The sequence below is a fragment of the Scyliorhinus canicula genome, chromosome 15 (assembly GCF_902713615.1).
Source record: "Scyliorhinus canicula chromosome 15, sScyCan1.1, whole genome shotgun sequence".
NCBI classification, from domain to species: domain Eukaryota; kingdom Metazoa; phylum Chordata; class Chondrichthyes; order Carcharhiniformes; family Scyliorhinidae; genus Scyliorhinus; species Scyliorhinus canicula.
Genome location: NC_052160.1, coordinates 90497218 through 90516099, shown reverse-complemented (window position 1 = coordinate 90516099; position 18882 = coordinate 90497218). Strand labels below are relative to the sequence as shown.

General features: G+C 49.0%; 1 protein-coding gene across 11 annotated transcripts in view; it reads left to right on the top strand.

The window, feature by feature from the left end:
• mical1 (microtubule associated monooxygenase, calponin and LIM domain containing 1) overlaps nt 1-18882 on the top strand; it is a 204904-nt gene that overhangs the window by 34144 nt on the left and 151878 nt on the right. For 6 of the 11 annotated variants that reach the window (XM_038819539.1, XM_038819535.1, XM_038819538.1 and 3 more), the window contains exon 1: nt 9725-10411. The exons of 1 other annotated variant lie outside the window; for it this stretch is intronic. The gene's annotated coding sequence lies outside the window, so the exon portion shown is untranslated. Of the gene's footprint in view, nt 1-9720; nt 10412-18882 lie in introns of those variants that run through there. 4 more of the 11 variants (XM_038819544.1, XM_038819543.1, XM_038819542.1 and 1 more) reach the window with 3 other exon arrangements.

The window sequence follows — 18882 nt, the reverse complement described above, 5'->3', positions numbered from 1 at the left end:
CTATTCTATTCCTTTCTTCCTCAGCAGTTTCTCTCATTTAAATACATGTATGCTAATTGCCTCAGCTACTCTTTGTGGTAGCAAGTACCACATACTTTTAAAAGTAAATTTAGAGTACCCATTCTTTTTTGTCAATTAAGGTATAATCCACCCACCCTGCACATCTTCAGGTTGTGTGGGTGAGATCCACACAGACACGGGGAGTATGTGCAAACTCCATATGGACAGTGACCCAAGGCCGGGATCGAACCCGCCTCCTCGGCATATGCCATCCCGCAATTTCTACATTCTAACCAATCTCTGGGTAAAGATGTTTCTCCTCAATTGCTGTTTGAAGCTATTAGTGACCATCTGATATTTCTGACACCTACGTTTGGACTTTTGCACAAGTCAACAAGATTTCTCTATGTGACAGTGAGCCGTGATTCAGCTGGTACTACTCTCACTGCTGAGTTCAAGACCTACTTGAAGACATGAACACAAAAATCAAAGCTAAAACTCCAGTACAGTATGAGGGAGTGCAGCACTGTCAGAGATGCTGGGCGGGATTCTCCATTGGCTGACGTCACAATTGGGAACCGCAATTGGGCGGAGAATCGTTTCCGAAGCCGAAATTGCAGCGACGCGATTTTGTCAAATCACGATTCTCCGTCACTTTGACAGCAGCGTCAATGCGGACCGGAATGCACGTACAGTAAAAACAGTATGCATTTTATTAGTGGGCCCAACCCGGTATTCTCCGGGCCTCCATAATTCTCCGCCTCCAATGGGCCGAGTTCCAACGGCGTGGTTCACTGTACTTTTAAAAATCGTGAAACCAGCGTCGTGGCTGATGAGGGAGAGAGAGAGGAGGTAGGACACAGAGAAGCCCGACTGTGGGCTGCTGGGCTGGACACTGGCTGGGCTGGCTGGGTTGAGGGGGCCCTTCCAGGGCTGGCGGGGAGGAGGGGGGATGGGCTGTGGGGCTGGAGTGACCCCCTACGGGACTGTGGGGTGTCCAGGCTTGGGCCGCGGCCTGCAAGGCAGCCATCTTGCTGGGCATCACACTGACCACCCACCTTGGCCCCTGGTTCTGCAATGTGACACCGGCCATAAGGTGCCCCCATCCTCCCACCTCCACTACACTCCCCCCCCCCCCCCAAAACCAGGCCATCACCCGCCAGTGGGGCATCAAGCGGCCCACTCAAGTGCAACGCCCACTGTAAAGGGCAATGCCAGCTGACAGTAGGGATGAGTGCTAGGGCCAGAGGCCCCCATGGTGCCGGGCAATGATGGGGCTAGGGTGATGGAGGGTGGGGGGCAGGACTTGCGGGGACAGAGCCTGCAGTGCCAACTGGGGCCACCATGTAGCCTGGTGGACCTAGTTGGGCACAGGGGTACGCACCATGCTAACATGTCGGCCTTGCAGCCAGCTGGAATTCAACGAACAAAGGTGGCCTTCCTCCTAGTCGCTGCAGCCCTGGGGGATGCCCTGCGGCTGTACAAGGTGGAGCTGCTCGAGGTGGAAGCTGCAGCAGTGAAGCGTGCCACACAGGGTTAGGAGACAGCCACCCAGGATGGCGAGCCAGCCGCCCAACAGGCCGAGTAGGTGGGGGAGGTGCAAAGGGGGTGCCGCATGAAGTCTCGTGTGTACCGGCAGCGCCTGACATTAGAGGACCTGCCGAACTGGGCATGCACTCCGGCTGATCAGGGAGACAGTACGATTTATCTGCTAGATCATGGCACATCTGGCACCGCAGGAGCATTGGGAAGGACACTTGTCCCAGTTGCCATCAAGGTGACGGTCGTCCTGAACCTTTACGCAACGGGGTCCATCCAGGACCGAGTGGGGCCTGACCGGGATCTCACAAACCTCGGTGCACAGGTGCATCTGTGCTGTCATGGAGCCCAAGCCACCCGCAACGTTCTCCCATCACCCCCTTGCACCCCCCCTCTCTGGCCAGCCCAGACCAGCTCACCCCTCACACCCAACTGACAGAGCACTATGGCAGGTTGTAACTGTGTGAAGTGTGACAACATAGATACAGGCTTGCGCCCTAGCCTCTATAACTAAACTGTATCCTGCACCCATGCCAACTTAACTGGCGTCTAAATTTCTGGCCTTGCGGGCCCTAATACTACATCTTGGTGGCACACATGGTCAGCACCTCCTCCTGCTCCTGCACGCAGTTGGACTCCTCCACCTGCGGATGCAGTGCTGGATGCTCGCCGACAACCCCTTATGTAGTCCTTAGCTTTGAGACTGCGTCTCCACAATGATGGGAGTGTATGTTCCAGAAGCCTGGGACCTGTCTGGATGGCAGCTAATTCCTGGGGCTGATCCGCCCTCCACCCTCCGCCCCCTCGGGTGTTCCTGCCTCCACCTGATGTGCTGGAGCTGCTGTGTTGTGAGCACCAGAAAGTGTCCCAGAAGCCTCGACGCTAAAGTGCCCGAGGTGAGTGCCTCTGGGATTGTGGAGGGTGTTGGAGACAGCTGTGATGGAAAATCACTATTATCCTCGGACTTGAATTCCGGGGTATCCTGAGTCTCGGGCGGAGGACTGCCGTCCGTGCTGCTGTTGTCATCACTGCTCGGCTCACGGTGGGTGGGGCACCGGCTGTAGCACTGGCTGGAGGGCGGTGGGGATGGAGGGGGTGAGCATGTTAGGGTTGAGGGTTGTTTTGGGTGTGAGGGTAGGGGTGGAGGGTGGTGTGGGGGTGGTGTTGAGGAGGAGGGCTGACCCACGTGGCATGGGGAACCGCAACTCGGCAGGGTTTCACTTCCTTGCCCATGGCCGTCCTCCACCCCAGCGACCTTCCTTTCCTGCGGACCACCAGGGCTCTCTGCTCTGCCACGGTGAGGGGCAGCAGGTACGGAAGCCCCCCCCTCCAGTTTTCTCCCGCTCCTGTCAGTTGTGAGCGGCCTTTACCTGGGGTGGTGGGGGGCAGAAACAGAAAACGACAGTGTTAGACAGTCCGACACATGTAGCACAGGAGGTGGGTAACTGGTGGCCTCAGTGACCAGGGCACCTTGGCCATGGCAGCTGGTAAGGGTGCCGGCATGTAGTGCAGGGTGGGGTTCAGCCACCCTCTGTGTGTATGTGTGTGTGTGTGTGTGTGGGCGGGGGGGGGGGGGGGGGGGGGGGGGTTGGGTTACAGGTGTGTGGGACATGGATTGGTGCCAGGGGCACAATGTTGTCTACTCACCCTAGCCGTCCTGAGGATGTCATGCGGTTTCTTCCGGCACTGCTGGCCGGTCCGGATGGTGTTGCTGATGGCACTGACCGCCTCTGCCATCTGCACCCAGGCACAGCGAACAGCGGGTGCTGGCAACCTCGAAACCGGTGAATCCGGCACCGGTTTCTCCTTGGAATTGATTGTTTTCTGCCTGCTGGCTGTGGTGGCTTTGTCTCCGGAATCTGGCTTTCAGCTAAGACATTAAACTGAGGCCCTATCTGACCTCTAAGGTTGATAGAAGACTCCATGGCACTAGTTCATGCTTGCGGATCCATCGATCTCTCCAATGTCTTGGCCAATGTTTATTCTCAATAAACATCGCAATAATAGATTATCTGGTCTTTATTACTTTGTTGCTTGTGAGCACTCGCTGTGCATAAATTGGCTGTTGCATTTCCTATCATGAAATAGTGATTACGGGCATGATTGAACAGCCTTGTTGCGCCCGACTCAGTGATGTGATGAGGCCACTAAATCCTGCAAGAGGCCTCTCGTGAGATTTGAGAAGCTCGGAATGCCTCACGAGATCTTGCAAGGTGCTGCGATCTGGATCTCGCCCTCACTGTGAGTGCAAGTAGTGTTCAATTAAGCTCACTTAAATATGTCAGTGCCTGGTGCTCCCGAGGCCTGGGACCGAATGCCTCTGCCTGGGGGACCTTGACATGGCCCGTTTAGCACTGTTCCAGGAAAACGTGTACAAGGGGGGTCACCCAGAGGCCAGTGGAGGCCCCAGGGTAGTCGGGCTCTGGGTAGGGTGGTCCCCTGGCACTCCCAATAACACCCGGGCACTTGGCACTGCCAGCCTGGCACCTTGGCACTGTCACCCAAGCATTATGGCAGTGCCATTCTGGCACTACCTGAGTTCCTTGGTGGCACTGCCAGGGTGCCAGGTTGCTCATACCAGGGGTCGGGCCTGGGAGTTCCCTGCCCTTATGAGGTGGGGTGAGGGGAGGGCTCGAGGACCCCTAACAGGTAAGTTGGGCCATTGCGGGGGGACTCCGGAGGCCAAGGTGGGGAGTCCGAGGGGGGTTGGGAGATCGGGGCCAGCTTTTAAGATGCCGCATTGATCACTTCCTGGATGTGAGGTAAGTGGTGCCTTGGCAGGGTGTTCCTCGCTAAGGCCAAAATAAAACAGTCCTGTTTGAAACACCCACTAAATGCGCCCAAAACGGGACTCTGTTTCTCCCCTATTACATTGTGCCCTACATTTCAAAAATACTTCACTGACCGTAAAGTGCCTCAAGAGATCTGGATGTCTTGAAAATCACTGTGCAAATCTTTTTTATGTCTAGCCTATCAAACTCTAAAAGACTTCCAGCAAGTCAACCCTCCACTTCCTGTTTTCTACAGAAAAGAGCCCCAGGTGTTCAGCCTTTCCTGATAAATATATTCGCTCAGTGTTGATATAATTCATGTTAATCTGTTTTTCCACCTTTTGGTCCCTCCATATTTATTCTCATAATATTATCACAAAAATGTGTTTTATATCAAATTATTTCTGAATCCGCTGGCTGGAAAAAACGATTTGAATATTTGTTTTAAAAAGAGTAAACATTCCAATCACTTGAGCTGACAGCCAAAGATGGCGACACAAATTTGCATCACTGTTCCTTCCCACTTCAACCCATTGAAATAGAGACCCGGGTTTGAATCCCGGCTCTGGGTCACTGTCCGTGTGGAGTTTGTATATTTCCCCGTGTCTGCGTGGGTTTCACCCCCACAACCCAAACATGTGCAAGGTAAATTGCCCCTTAATTGGAAAAAAAAATAATAATAAAAAGAAGTAGAGACCCGGCTGCATTCCCTGTCGGCGGCATCCTCCGCTTTGCCAGCAGTGCACTTACTGACAGTGTGGGGGTGCCCACAATGGGAGCCCCATTGGCCGGCTGCCGACATGGAGGATCCCACTGCTGGCGGGGGCGTACTGCACCAGAAAACGGGTGTGGCGGGATGGAGAATCCCGTCCCCCATGTTTGCAAAAGTCCATCAAAGACAATGGTCCCAAGGGAATATTGTTGAACAATGCATCCTGTCCCATAAGCAAAGCATCAAGACACAACAGGATGGAGATGAATCATTACATCTAATCACTTGGACAATGGGACCCTTGTTGAGACAGGGATGCCCAAGCATGAACTAATCACATTACAATGTAATACACTAGTCATGACCATGTTCGAATCACTGGCTGATAGTCATGTGACAATCCTACTATTTGTGTGTTTAAGCATCTGCTTTCTCTGCAGAACCACCATTAAGCCACTGAAGAAAGAAAACCCAAGTGGGGTCCCTCTTTCCTCTCTCTTTCCAATCCAACTTGCAAGCATTTGACCCTGAACAGACAAATCATCTATATGTGTGCCTGTGTGTGTGTGCATATATTGTGTGTCGCCTGCATGTGTGTGTGTGTGAAGTTTTTAAAAATCCATTTAGAGTACCCAATTCATATTTTCCAAATAAGGGGCAATTTAGCGTGGCCAGTCCACCTACCCTGCGGATCCTTGCGTTGTGGGGGAGAAACCCAAGCAAACACGGGGAGAATGTGCAAACTCCACACGGACAGTGACTCAGAGCCGGGATCGAACCTGGGACCTCGGTGCCGTGAGGCAGCAATGCTAACCACTGCGCCACCATGCTGCCCTGTGTGTGTGAAGTTAAGTACAGTTAAAGCTATCCTCTTCACTTTGTTAAAACCCAATGGAATCTGTCTGATTGTGTCTTTTATGATTGCAATGAGTAAATAGATAATCAGTTACTAAATTGACAAGTATCCTTTTCAAAAAACCTGTAGTCAAACGAGAAATGGGAAAAGAGAAGGGAGCCTCATCTGATCATAATACTGTGAAGTCCGGAAATATGCAAATAACACTGGGAAGAATTCTCCCCATAATTTCCTCATTTTGGTCTCTGACAGAAAACAAAGACAGATTCCCACCGGGTGGACCTGTGTGATCCAGATTGCAATCCACCCACACTTAGAAGCTTTTTGTTGCACCAACTTTTAGAATGGGGCTGTTTAGTTTCCTCTCAGGGAGCATTGAGCTTAGTTAGTCTTTAAAAAAAAAAATTTAGAATACCCAAATCTTTTTTTCCTATTATGGGGCAATTTAGTGTGGCCAATTCACCTACCCCGCACATCTTTTTGGGTTGGTGGGTGAGACCCACACAGACACGGGAGAATGTGCAAACTCCGCACGGGCAGTGACCCAGGGCCGGGGTTGAACCCGGGTCCTTGGCACCGTGATGCAGCAGTGCTAACCCTGCATCACCGTGCTGCCCCTGAGCTTAGTTATTCATCAAAGGTTCTCCCAGTTATTTTACGAGCACCATGCTTTAACAAAAAGACAACTTTATAACTGGGTGTAACAAAAAGAATACAATATCAATCAGATTTTTTCTATCACTGATATTGACAAATGGAACTGATGGCATCAAATCTTGTTGTTATTCCAGGCGCGATCTACCGCCATGTTGCGCTCGAATGGGGGCACAAGCGGTCAGTAGATGCCAGGAGAGGTCTCCCCCAGGCTTCCCGAAAGCTGTTGCGATCTCACGAGACATTGTGATCTTGCCCACTTAATCACGCTGACGTCAGATCTAACCGGCTCCCGGCATCTCCCAGTCTCCCCAGGGAAACCCCAGCTGGGCACCAATTAGTACGAACGTGGACCAGGTGCAATGGCACTAGTGGGTCTCCCAGGCCATTGGAGGCCTCTGGGTAATCAGGCACATGGCAGTGAGGCACCCTGGCACTGCCAGGCTGGCTTTACTGGCATTACCAAGGTTCCTTGGTGGCACAACCAAGCTGGCAATAACTCTGCCAGGGTTGGAGTGGCAGTGCCAGGGTGCCAGCGTGGCACTGCCAAGGGTCAGGGCCTGAGAGGTCCATGCCTATGAAAGGGATTAGGGGGTGTGAGAGGTGAAAGGCGGGAATAAAGGGGCCTCCGGGAGGTTGGGAGGTGCATGGTTAGGGGTCCTGAAATGGAGGAGAGTGCCCAAAAGAGCTTATGGTAAGGCCAGTAAAGGGGAGCTCGCAGCGACCCCATGGTGGGGTGTCCTCACTTTGGGGGTGTGGGGGGGTGTTGCCCATGTGTGTGCGGGGAGGTGACATTGCCCATGGGTGTTGGGGGGGGGATGTGGGGAGACTCTCAAACTCACCTAGAGATCGAGACCCCTCTTCAAAATGGTGGCCCGATCTCTGAGGAGTCCGTCTGGCCAGCGAGTTTGGCTCCCCAGCGATGGAAAAAATTCAGTGTGGGCTAGCCTGGAGAGAAATTCCCCAGGGCCCGAAAAAGTGACTAAATGTGGTTAGATAAGGGCAGCAGGGTGGCTCAGTGGGTTAGCCCTGTTTTCTCACAGCGCCGAGGTCCCAGTTTCGATCCCGGCTCTGGGTCACTGTCCGTGTGGAGTTTGCACATTCTCCCCGTGTTTGTGTGGGTTTCGCCCCCACAACCCAAAGATGTGCAGGCTAGGTGGATTGGCCACGCTAAATTGCCCCTTAATTGGAAAAAAATCATTGCGTACACTAAATTTATAAAAAGAAAAAAAAAGTGTGGTTAGATAGTGGAGCCAACAGAGCCAGGGCAAAACCCCCAGAAAAACACGCCTGAAATGACACTTAGAAACTTTTCTGTTAGATCGGCCCTCAGTGTCTGTATCTGTTTGGCAGAACCTTTCCATTTATCTCTTGGTAGAACAGTGTGCTATGATTGCTGGAAGCACTGGTCACCAGTGTCTCATTACATTGGGTGCTTGAGTAAACCTGATTCACTCACAAGAAATTGCAGCAACTCAAAACTATTTCAAGGCATTTTTATTACAATGTTGGGCTCCTTTTGGAAATCTGACACAGGAAATTGCTGTCCATTTGTCGGTGACTCCAGGAGCCTTGATTGAGTGTCCAGTTTCTCATTTAAGCCAATAGTTCTCTCACTTTGATGGCTTTATTGCAGCATGACATCAATAAGGCTTGTGTTGTTGGAATCTCATACTCTTGAGTGTGACTTTGCCACTGTAATGGGCCCAGCCCTGATCTCATTGCGCTGGGAGAATTACAAGTGAGGCCCAAATCGGGCTTTGTGCAAGGCACAAAGGTGCACGCGTGTCACGTCACCCACAGCATCCGGCACGATTTGAGCGTGATCTAGATAATCTCATTTGGCTCATTTAAAAATGCAAGGCCTGTTTGTAGCCGCATTCTCTTGGCTCCCGGCCGCACCGACGAGGCCACACCCAGACATTATTTAATACTGGAATCCACAAGCGGACATCGGTTGTGATGGCCATCCCAGAATTCCCCGAGGCCACTGGAGCCCCAGAATGGTCGGGGACAAGGCAAGGCAATGCCCTGACTCCCTCCTGGCACGTGGGCACCCTGGTACTGCCAGGGTGTCTGGGGCACTGCCGGGGTGCCAGGTTTGCAATGTCAGGGGTCAGGGCCGGGGGGGGGTGGGGGGGGGCATTCCCATGAATGGAGGGGTGAAGAGGGTTATGAAGGATAGGGGTTGAAGCGGGGGCATGAAGGGGCATCATGTAGATTGGTGATTGTCACATAGAACATACAGTGCAGAAGGAAGACATTCAGCCCATTGAGCCTGCACCGGCCCACTTAAGCGCTCACTTCAACCCTATCGCACTAACCCCTCCTAACATTTTTTGGTCACAATTCACCTGAGGAAGGAGCAGTGCTCCGAAATCTAGTGATTCGAAACAAACCTGTTGGACTTTAACCTGGTGTTGTAAGACTTCTTACTGAGCTCACCCCAGTCCTTTGCCGACATTCCCAACACAAATGCACCAGCTCAGTTATTTATATTAAAATAATTGAAATTTGCCAATTAAATATCAATTCTGCATAGCTTCCTGTATGTTGTGAGTCACTGGTCACAGAATACCCAGCCTCTGGGCAGCATGGTGGCACAGTGGTTAGCACTGCTGCCTACGGCATCGAGGACCCGGGTTCAAACTGGGCCCCCGGGTCACTGTCTGTGTGGAGTTTTCACATTCTCCCCGTGTTTGCATGGGTTTCACCTCCACAACCCAAAGATATGCAGGGTAGTTGGATTGGCCATGCTAAATTGCCCCTTAATTGGAAAAAACAATTGGGTACTCTAAATTTTTAAAAAACTTTAAAAAAATATCCAGCCTCTGACCTGTTCCAGTAGCCATGGCATTTGTGAGCTTCTGTTCAAAGTTTTATTTCAAAATAGCTGGGGTTTCCAAACTAGAACAGTAATAAATATAAAGTAACATTTGAGGTTTTACTGCTGACCAACAAGAGCATGAATTCCCTAAATGGTAAACAGAGACTCTGACTCTAACCTCACAAGGTTATGCTGCCACTCTCCTCCTCTGCCAGCCCTCTGATCTCCCACCGTCTCTCCGTGACTCCTAGGCTGCTTCCTCCCGCCCCCCCCCCCCCCCGGCCGCCCCGCTAATCTCCCCTCTCCGCGTCGGAATTCTGAGGCACACTGGGAATCTTCGCCATAAATATCCAGCCCTGTTACAAAGCTGGGTGGAAACAGGGTCAAGCTCAAGAGTGATGCCTTCCACAGTCGGGAATCACCGTCGAGACTCGTGCGCACCGTCGAGACTGAGTGAGGCACGGAGAGGGACAACTACTATTTGTGTTGCATTTAATTCAGGACATCCCTCCACGAGAAGAGGAGGGAGACTGAGAACACACAGATGTTGGACTGGAAGCGCTTTGTACACTTTCCCGGTAGCTGGAGTGTGAGGCTCGCCTGGCACAGTGGGGGAAGAGTGGAGTTGTAAACAAATGCAGAGCACTGTAACAACACAGTGATCAGTGAAGGCCACTGCCCCGAACTTCTGTGCCACACTGTTAATACCGAATGTTCTACATTAACACACAGGTTGCTACTTGTGTTTAAAAGGAGGCATGGCTCCAGCTTAAAGGGACAGCACTGTTCCCAGAGGCTTCAGCCACAACAGCATGACACCCTCCAGAGCTTTGGCGAAGGGCTCATTCGCCCGTTGTGTGCACCCCCGATCTGACTGTTGCCCAGGCATTTTCTTAGAACCACGATTTCCTTTTCTACTTCCTGAATGTGTCATTCCCTTCAGCCCCGCCCTGATTTGAAATAGCAGACAGGGAGCTGCTGCTGCAGGCAGTGTTTCTGTTCAGAGATTACACAAATCTTGCACTGGGAGACGGAGAACTGTGGAGAAGTCGGTAAGTCTTTCACTGGTGGCGATGTGAGCAGTTTTAACAGGCTTCCTGCTTCAACAGAGCAGTGATGTGGAGATGCCGGAATGGGACTGGGGTGAGCACAGTCAGGAAAGCACAGTGAATGGAAGCTCCGAAAGCTAGTGTTTGAAACAAACATGTTGGACTTTAACCTGGTGTTGTCAGACTTCGTAACAGAGCAGGTTATCCAAGAATACACTAAATGCTTTGTTTTCCTGCAGTTACAAAACCTGCCTGCCTCTATATATATATATATATATATCCTTTTGAGCTTCGTTACCCTGCACCGGGCTGCAGATTTCCCTTGGGATAAGTAACTGGTCCCTTGGGATAACTAACTGGTCCATGATTCTCTTCAATGGAACTCACTCCACCGTGAGCTCAGCGCCTGATTGGCAGTCCATTCTAGTAAGGCTGGAAAGGAGAGATTTATTAGTTTACCTTTTTGAAAGCTTGCATTCGTATTGCAGCTTCTGGAGACCTCCGAATATCCTCAAACCCCTAGGAACCAGTAAAATACCTTTTTGAAGTGCAGTCGCTGTGGTATTGGAGGGAATGTGGCAGCCAATTTGAACACAGCTCACAAACAGCAAAATAAACGTCGCAAGTTTAACAGGACACTTAGCCCATCATGTTTGGGCTAGTTGAAGAAGCGGGCCAGCCTAATTCCCTCTGAAGGACAAGCACTTCAAGTGCATATCCCCCCCCCCCCCCCCCCAAGTGTTTTTTTTTCAAATGCAGAGAGTGTTTCTGCTTCGAGCATCTTTTCGAGCACAAAGTTCCACACCCCCCACCAACCCTCTGGGTGAAAGGTTTCCCTCCAGCCCCCTCCAATCTTTCTAAAAAAGTACTTTAAACCTATGCACCCTGTTGATTGAGCTCTCTGCTAAGAAAAAGAGTCCCTTCCTGTCCACGCTGTTTGTGGCCTGTCATTTTATATACCTCAATTAAATCTCCCTCACCCTCCCTCTGCTCTGAGAAAAATAACTTCAGCCTATCCAATCTTGCCTCAGAGCTCAAATTCGCCATTCCTAGCAGCAGATAAATCTCTGTACCTTTTGCAGCATAACTGCATCTTTCTTGTATTGTGGTGACCAGCAATGTGATAATTGCACCACTGTGATAATCCAAGTTTTTTTTAAAAGTAAGAAGTCTTGCAACACCAGGTTAAAGTCCAACAGGTTTGTTTCAAACACTAGCTTTCGGAGCACTGCTCCTTCCTCAGGTGAGGAAGTGACCTTGGTTGAGGAAAAAGTAGTGGTCAGGATGCCTGGGAGCATTGTACTGCTTAGTTGCTATGGGATTATATACATCCACCTGACAGGTCAGACAAAGCCTTGGTTTTAATGTCTCATCTGTGGCGGACCTTGTCAGCCTAGATTTTGTACTCTGGTGTTGGAGTGAGGTTTTGCACCCACGGCACGGCATTCTAGTTCCCAGGCAATGAGCCAAACAGTTAAGTTCAGCTATTCCAATTTGTAAAGTATTGCGGCGAGGAGAAATTCAAATTAACAACAAAAATGTTACTCAGCAGGGCAGGCAGTATCTGTGGAGAGAGAAACAGGACCGTTTCCCGCTGCAATTACTTGCACTCCGTTCTGCTGAAAGACTATTTCGATCCATAGAATCACTACAGTGTAGGGGGAGGCCATTCGGTCCATCAAGTCTGCACCGACCCTCTGAAAGAGCACCCTACCTTGGTATATCAGCCAATGGGCGTTCCTCTGACAAAGCTATTTTTGCAGAACCCTGAGCTCATAAACCATACAGTGCGGACAGCGGAATAAACTAGGTGTTAAACTACTGATGTTGCTGATGGCAACTTCAAGACATTGGAAATTTTCAGAACTGACGTATTTTTTTCCCGTCTACACAAAACCCGACTGGCTGCACATTCTTGAAAGACACACGCACATTTCTACAGACACACGCCAAGACGGAGAAACCCACACTTTACACCTAGACATGCACTTGGGAGAAGGTTTATTGGAGAACTGTGTGCTTGTTCAAATTATTTGGGCAATGCCCAGATTAAACACGGGCTATAAATTCTTCAGTGTGGGTGCACCCTCACTTTTTAAACTTTAGCCTGATGTTGCAGGTGCAATCTGCAGCTATTTCTTTTTAACAGATCTATGGGAGGATGTTGGTCAAAAGGAGCCATTCAGACTCACTTCCCTCCACGTGGTGTGTATGTCTGAGCCCTCAGCTTTGCGAAATGATACATGAATGTGTCATTACGCACCATCTACCTGCTCCCCTCCCCCTCTCCTGATGCATGCTGTGCGGACTCGTTCAGTCTGTGCTGAACCAGTTCATGCTCCGCCCAGAGCAAATGATCGCTGGAGTTCACGTCAATGCTTCTGCTACTGGTTCTGGAAACAGAACAAATCATTCGTCTGCCCTGCTTTCGGTTGCAAACCACTGACTCCCCCCACCTCCCTCGTCCTTGGGTTTGAAGGTACGTGGGTGTCAAAACCACAAGAGAACACAAGAGAATAACACAAGATACACAAGAGAATAACACTCCAACACGAGCTCCCTGAGGAAGAACAGCGAATTTACTGGGATTATGGTGTGCGATGGGCTCCACCTGGAGTCTATACCTGCGGGAGAGGGGGAAATGGTGGAAGGACTGAGTTGTGCAGGGAAGCGGTGCGCAAGGATTAACGAGAGGAAAAGGGAGTGATGGGGAGAGAGGAGATGTGGAGGATAGTGGTGTAGAAGATGGGTGGAAATGGTGGGAGAGGAGGAATGATTTGGAAATAAATGAGGAAAGGTTCCTTTTTAGACCCTGCTGGCCACCCATCCTCACCATTAGACATACTGCACTGTTTAGCTGTTTTATATTTGTGCAAGTCTGATAACTGATCGATGGTCACTGTGCTTGATTGATTAACTATGGGTGGTGACTCTGGGAAATCTAAACAGAAGGAGCTAGGGCAGCACGGTAGCATATTGGTTAGCACAGTTGCTTCAGGGTCCCAGGTTCGATTCCCGGCTGGGTCACTGTCTGTGCAGAGTCTGCACGTTCTCCCCGTGTCCGTGGGTTCCCTCTGGGTGCTCCGGTTTCCTCCCACAGTCCAAAGATGTGTGGGTTAGGTGGATTGGCCATGCTAAATTGCCCTTAGTGTCAATGTTAAGTGGGGATTATTGGGTTATGGGGATAGGGGAGATATGTGTGCTTCAGTAGGGTGCTCTTTGTAAGGGCCAGTGCAGGCTCGATGGGCCGAATGGCCTCCTTCTGCACTGTAAATTCTATGATTTTAGAAGCACGAATGGTAGACATTTTAAAGCATTGTCTAACAGTGTAAAGAATCTTGCACACTTAGAAGCTTGTCTCTGCACTGGTCACAGGAAAGTAAAGTTTTTAAAATAAGACAAACACTTTGGTAGTTTACACTATTATCTCCAGCTACTATCTGACCATTGAAACCTCATAGTGACACCGTTCAGAAACATTAGTTGCTCCATCATGCAGCAAGCATGGTGAGTAATGAAACTGCATGTTACCTCATGCTGGGGCACATTCAGTCACCAATTCTCGAGACTTGAGGACTGAGTGTCAGTGGAGCTATTCCACTACAGAGACATCGCGGTCAATCCAGGTAGTGAGCTCATCCCTGTGGCAGGCAGAGACAAGGGAAGGAAAGGGTGGAGAGGAGAGGTTGGAACTCATCTGGTTCAAATCTCACATCTCCAAGTTCCCTGCTACATACTCAACAAGGATTAGTGCTCATCAGAACGTGACAAGAAATTATGCATTGCCATTGTGCACTGCCTTCTCATGATTATTTTGTTATTTTATTAGTGGAATGTTAGCGTCACTGCCAAGGCCAACATTTGTTGCCCATCCCTCATTGCCCTTGAACTGAGTGGTTCGATCGGCTATTTCAGAGGACATTTAGGAGTCAACCACTTTGCTGCGGGTCTGGAGTCACATGTAGGCCAGACTGGGTAAGGATGGCAGATTTCTGTCCTTAAAGGGACATTAGTGAGGGTAGCACGGTGGTGCAGTGGTTAGCATTGCTGTCTCACAGCGCCGAAGTCCTAGGTTCTTCCCGGCTCTGGGTCACTGTCCGTGTGGAGTTTGCACATTCTCCCCGTGTTTGCGTGGGTTTTGTGTCATGTGAGAGTACCTTTAAAAAATAGGTGTTTATAAATGGGTGTGTAAATAAATATCTGTAGTGAGAGTACCTTTCAGAAATGGGTGTTTACTACTGCAGTGAACTCAGAGTGGGTGGAGCTGGGCTGTCTCAGCTTTTTATTTTCGTTTTAGGCTGTTTACTGGAGGGTGTCTTTTAGTTTCGTTTTCAGTGTTGGAGCTGAAGCCAGACAGAGCAGGTGTACTGCTGTTCTCTCTGCCATGAAAAGACTATCTCTTGATCATTTCGTGAATTCAGAACTATAAATGTTTTCAGTAGTGACTTTAACCACTGTGCTTCTGCTATAGGTTATGTTTTTTGAAAGTCTTCTGGATGTTAAAAGGACAGCATAAGCATTACTTAGTGTTGTATTCTTTGGAGGTTTTATTTGAATTAATGGTTGCTGAGATGTTCACTGTTTGTTTTAAAAAGGTGAACTTGAGTTCATAGAATAAACATTGTTTTGCTTTAAAAAATACTTTTCCATTTCTGCTGTACCACACCTGTAGAGTGAGCCGTGTGCTCCCCATACCACAATCTATTAAAAGTTGTGGGTCAGGTGAACTCCTTGATACACTTTGGGGTTCTCTAAACCCTGGCCCATAACATTTGCCCCCACAAACCCAAAAATGTGCAGAATAGGTGGATACGCCACACTAAATTGCCCCTGAATTGGAAAAAATGAATTGGGCACACTAAATTTATTAAAATAAAGGGACTTTAGTGAACCAGATGGATTTTTACAACAGTTGATGTTAATTTCATGGTCACCGTTAGTCTAGCTTTATAATTCCAGATTTTATTAACTGTATTCAAATTCCGCCAGAGCATTAGCCTGAACCTCTGGATTATTCATCAAGTGACATTTCCACTACGCCACCATCTCTTTGCTAAATACTCCCCGCTGACAATGCAGAATCAATCCTTGCATTTCTGTGAATGTCAGACATGGTGATGATGCACTCCATGGTAGAATAGCCTGACTCCTCACTCATCCGAGCTGACAAACATAATGGGCGGGTTTTCCATCCCCTCTGGCTCGCCATAGCCCAGTGGAGGGATCTCCCAGTCCCGCTGATGGCCTTTTGCGTTGTTTGCCAGCCTTGCTGCTGGGGGATGCGGGGATTGCCATTGGCAGGAAGGACCAAAAAATTCATAAGTAATATGAGGTAACTCAATAGTCATCAGAGCTCATTGTTTGACCCTTGTGCAGGTTATGCACCATTTATCGACGAAAACCCTGAATGTCCTTCAGGTCTAATTGTACATGGGCACTGACGGCCTCAGTATCTGTATTAAAAGTAGCATTTTGGCACTAGCCTGCTGCTTTTAATGAAAATATCCTCCCTGGAGAATTGGCATGCCTATGAACATAGGACCAGGAGGAGGCCATTCAGCCTGCCAAGCCTGTCTTAGCTTTCAAATTGATCATGGCTGATCTGGAGTCTTATCACCCTGCCTCAGCTGCATAGCCCTTAATACAATTTTCATCCCGACAATGATGGCTCTGAAACTATTGTATTTGGGTACTGACACCAGGAAGTGTGGTTGTACTGATGCTGTTGAACAAGAGATGAGCCCCGACCAAAGTGAGCATCACAGTTACATTGGGGTTATCTTACTACAAGGCTGACGTTGTGAGGGCTGTTAAAGAAATTGAGTCGTTTCCTTTACTTGTGAAGCACCTGAGTACTCATTGATGTACTCAGGTTGCAGGTTAGTTCGATGTGGACTGCACTCGATGCAGGGAAGTTAGAAACAGACGTCTAACACTGGAGAAGATCCAACACTGTTTTATTCAACTATAGAACTGCTATACATATTCAGCTGTGGGTCGACACTATACTGATCTGACTGGTGACCTTGTAGTAGCCTGACCAGACTTACTAGCTACCGCATGGTGTTTGCACTTGCTAGCTCGTGGACTCTGACTGTCTCAGTAGCTGGGTTCCGAGAGAGCGGGAAACCTAGTGTCCTCTGGCTTTATAGTGGTAATGTCCTGTCTGGTGACTGGCTGTACTGTGTTGTATGCTTACTGGTCATCCTGTGTGTCAATCACTGCCTGTCTGCATCTCATTATATACATGAGTGGATATTATGACAATCATTAGCATTCAGTATAAAATGCAGAAGTATTATAGCCCACGCACAATATTTCCATTAAAAGCAGCAGACAAGCACAAACATGTTACTTTTAATATGGATACTGAGGTTGTCAGTGCTTGCATGCAACTGGACTGGAAGAACATTCAGGCTTGATTAATAAATGGCAAATAACATACACAAATGCCAAACAATGTCCATCTCCAACAAGAAAGAGTCAATCAACTCCTCTTGATATTCAACAGCATTACTATTGCTAAATCCCCACCATCAACTGCCTGAAGATTACTATTGACCAGAATCTTAATCTGAAAAAAACAGATAAATACTCTGGCTACAAGAGCAGATCAGAGGCTGGGAATTCTGTGGCAATCAATTCACCTTCTGACTCCCCAAAGCATGTCCACCAAAGCACCACCTTGTCCACTTGTACAAGGCGCATGCCAGGAGTGCAATGGAATACTCTCCATTTGCCATTTGCCAAGATGAGTGCAGCTCCAACAACACTCAAGAAGCTCAATACTATCCACGACAAAGCAGTCTGCTTGATTGCCCCTTCCACAAGCATTCAACATTCACTCCCTCCACCACCGACGCACAGTGGCAGCAGTGTGTGCCATCTACAAGATGCAGTGCAACAACTCCACCAAGGCTCCTTGACAGCACTTTGCAAACAAGTCACCTCTACCACTTCGAAGGACAAGGGTACCACCACCACCTGGAAGTTCCCCTCAAAGCCACAGATCATCCTGACTCTGAACTATATCGCCGTTCCTTCACAGTCACTGGGCCAAAATCCTGGAAATCCCTCCCAAACAGCACTGTGGGTGTACCTCCACCACATGGATTGTAGCGGTTTGAGAAGATGACTCATCACCACCTTCTCAAGGACAATTAGGGATGGGTAATAAATACTGTCCGAGTCAGCGACACCCACGTTCCAAGAGTGAATATGTTTTAAAGGTATTTTAACTTTGTGTCCCAGAGAAATATTGTGTGTTGCTACCATCATGCTAAATGGTATAGACTTCGAACAGATATAGTAACTCAAGACTGGGAATCCACGAGGTGCTGTAGGCCATCAGCAGCAGCAGAATTGTATTCAACCACAATCGCAATCTCATGGTCTGGCATATCCCCAACTCTTCCCATTACCACTGAGCCAGGGTATCAACCCTGGTTCAATGATGAGTGCAGGAGGGCATGCCAGAAACAACACCAGGAATACCAAAAAATTAGGCGTCTACCTGGTGAAGCTCCCAACACAGGACAACTTGTGTGCCAAACAGCATAAGCAGCAAATAATAGAGAGAGCTAAACGATTCAACAACAAACACAACAGATCTAAGCTCTGCAGTCCTGCCACACCCAGCCGTTAATGGTGGTGGACAATTGAACAACTCACTGGAGAAGGAGCCTCCACAAATATCCCCATCCTCAGTTTGGGTTCCGCCAGGGTCGCTAAGCTCCTGACCTCATTACAGCTTTGGTTCAAACATGGACAAAAGAGCTGAATGCCAGAGGTGAGGTGAGAATGACACATCAAGGCAGCATTTGCCCAAGCATGGCATCAAGGAGCCCTAGCAAAACTGGAGACAATTGGAATAAGGGGAAAAACTCTCCACTGGCTGAAGTCATACCTGGCACAAAGGAAGATGGTTGTGATGGTTGGAGGTCAATTGTCTCAGCTCCAGGCCATCACTGCAGGAGTTCCTCAGAGTAGGGTCCGAGGCTCAACCATCTTCAGCTGCCTCATCAATTAAAAAAAAAAAATTCAGTGTTTTTTATTGGGTTTTTGAACGAAGTGTATTTACCGTTATGTACACACACATATATATTATATATATATGTAATAATAAAAAATAAATAAAAAATAAAGTAACTGGTAGGGTATTATGCACCAGCTCAACAGCAGCAACCCTGTACAATTGGCAATATTATTTACAACACATAAGTAGGCATCTGTTTGTGGGGGCGGGGAGGTGGGGAGAGACTCGGGAGGTAGAAATAACTTTGGGTGCCGGAGAAACAATTACAGAGGGCAATACGCAAATGGGTCTGGTGTTGGTGTTGTCACTTGCTTCTCCCGGACAGATTTAGAATATAGAACATAGAACATTACAGCGCAGTACAAGCCCTTCGGCCCTCGATGTTGGGCCGACCTGTGAAACCCCTCTAAAGCCCATCTACACTATTCCCTTATCATCC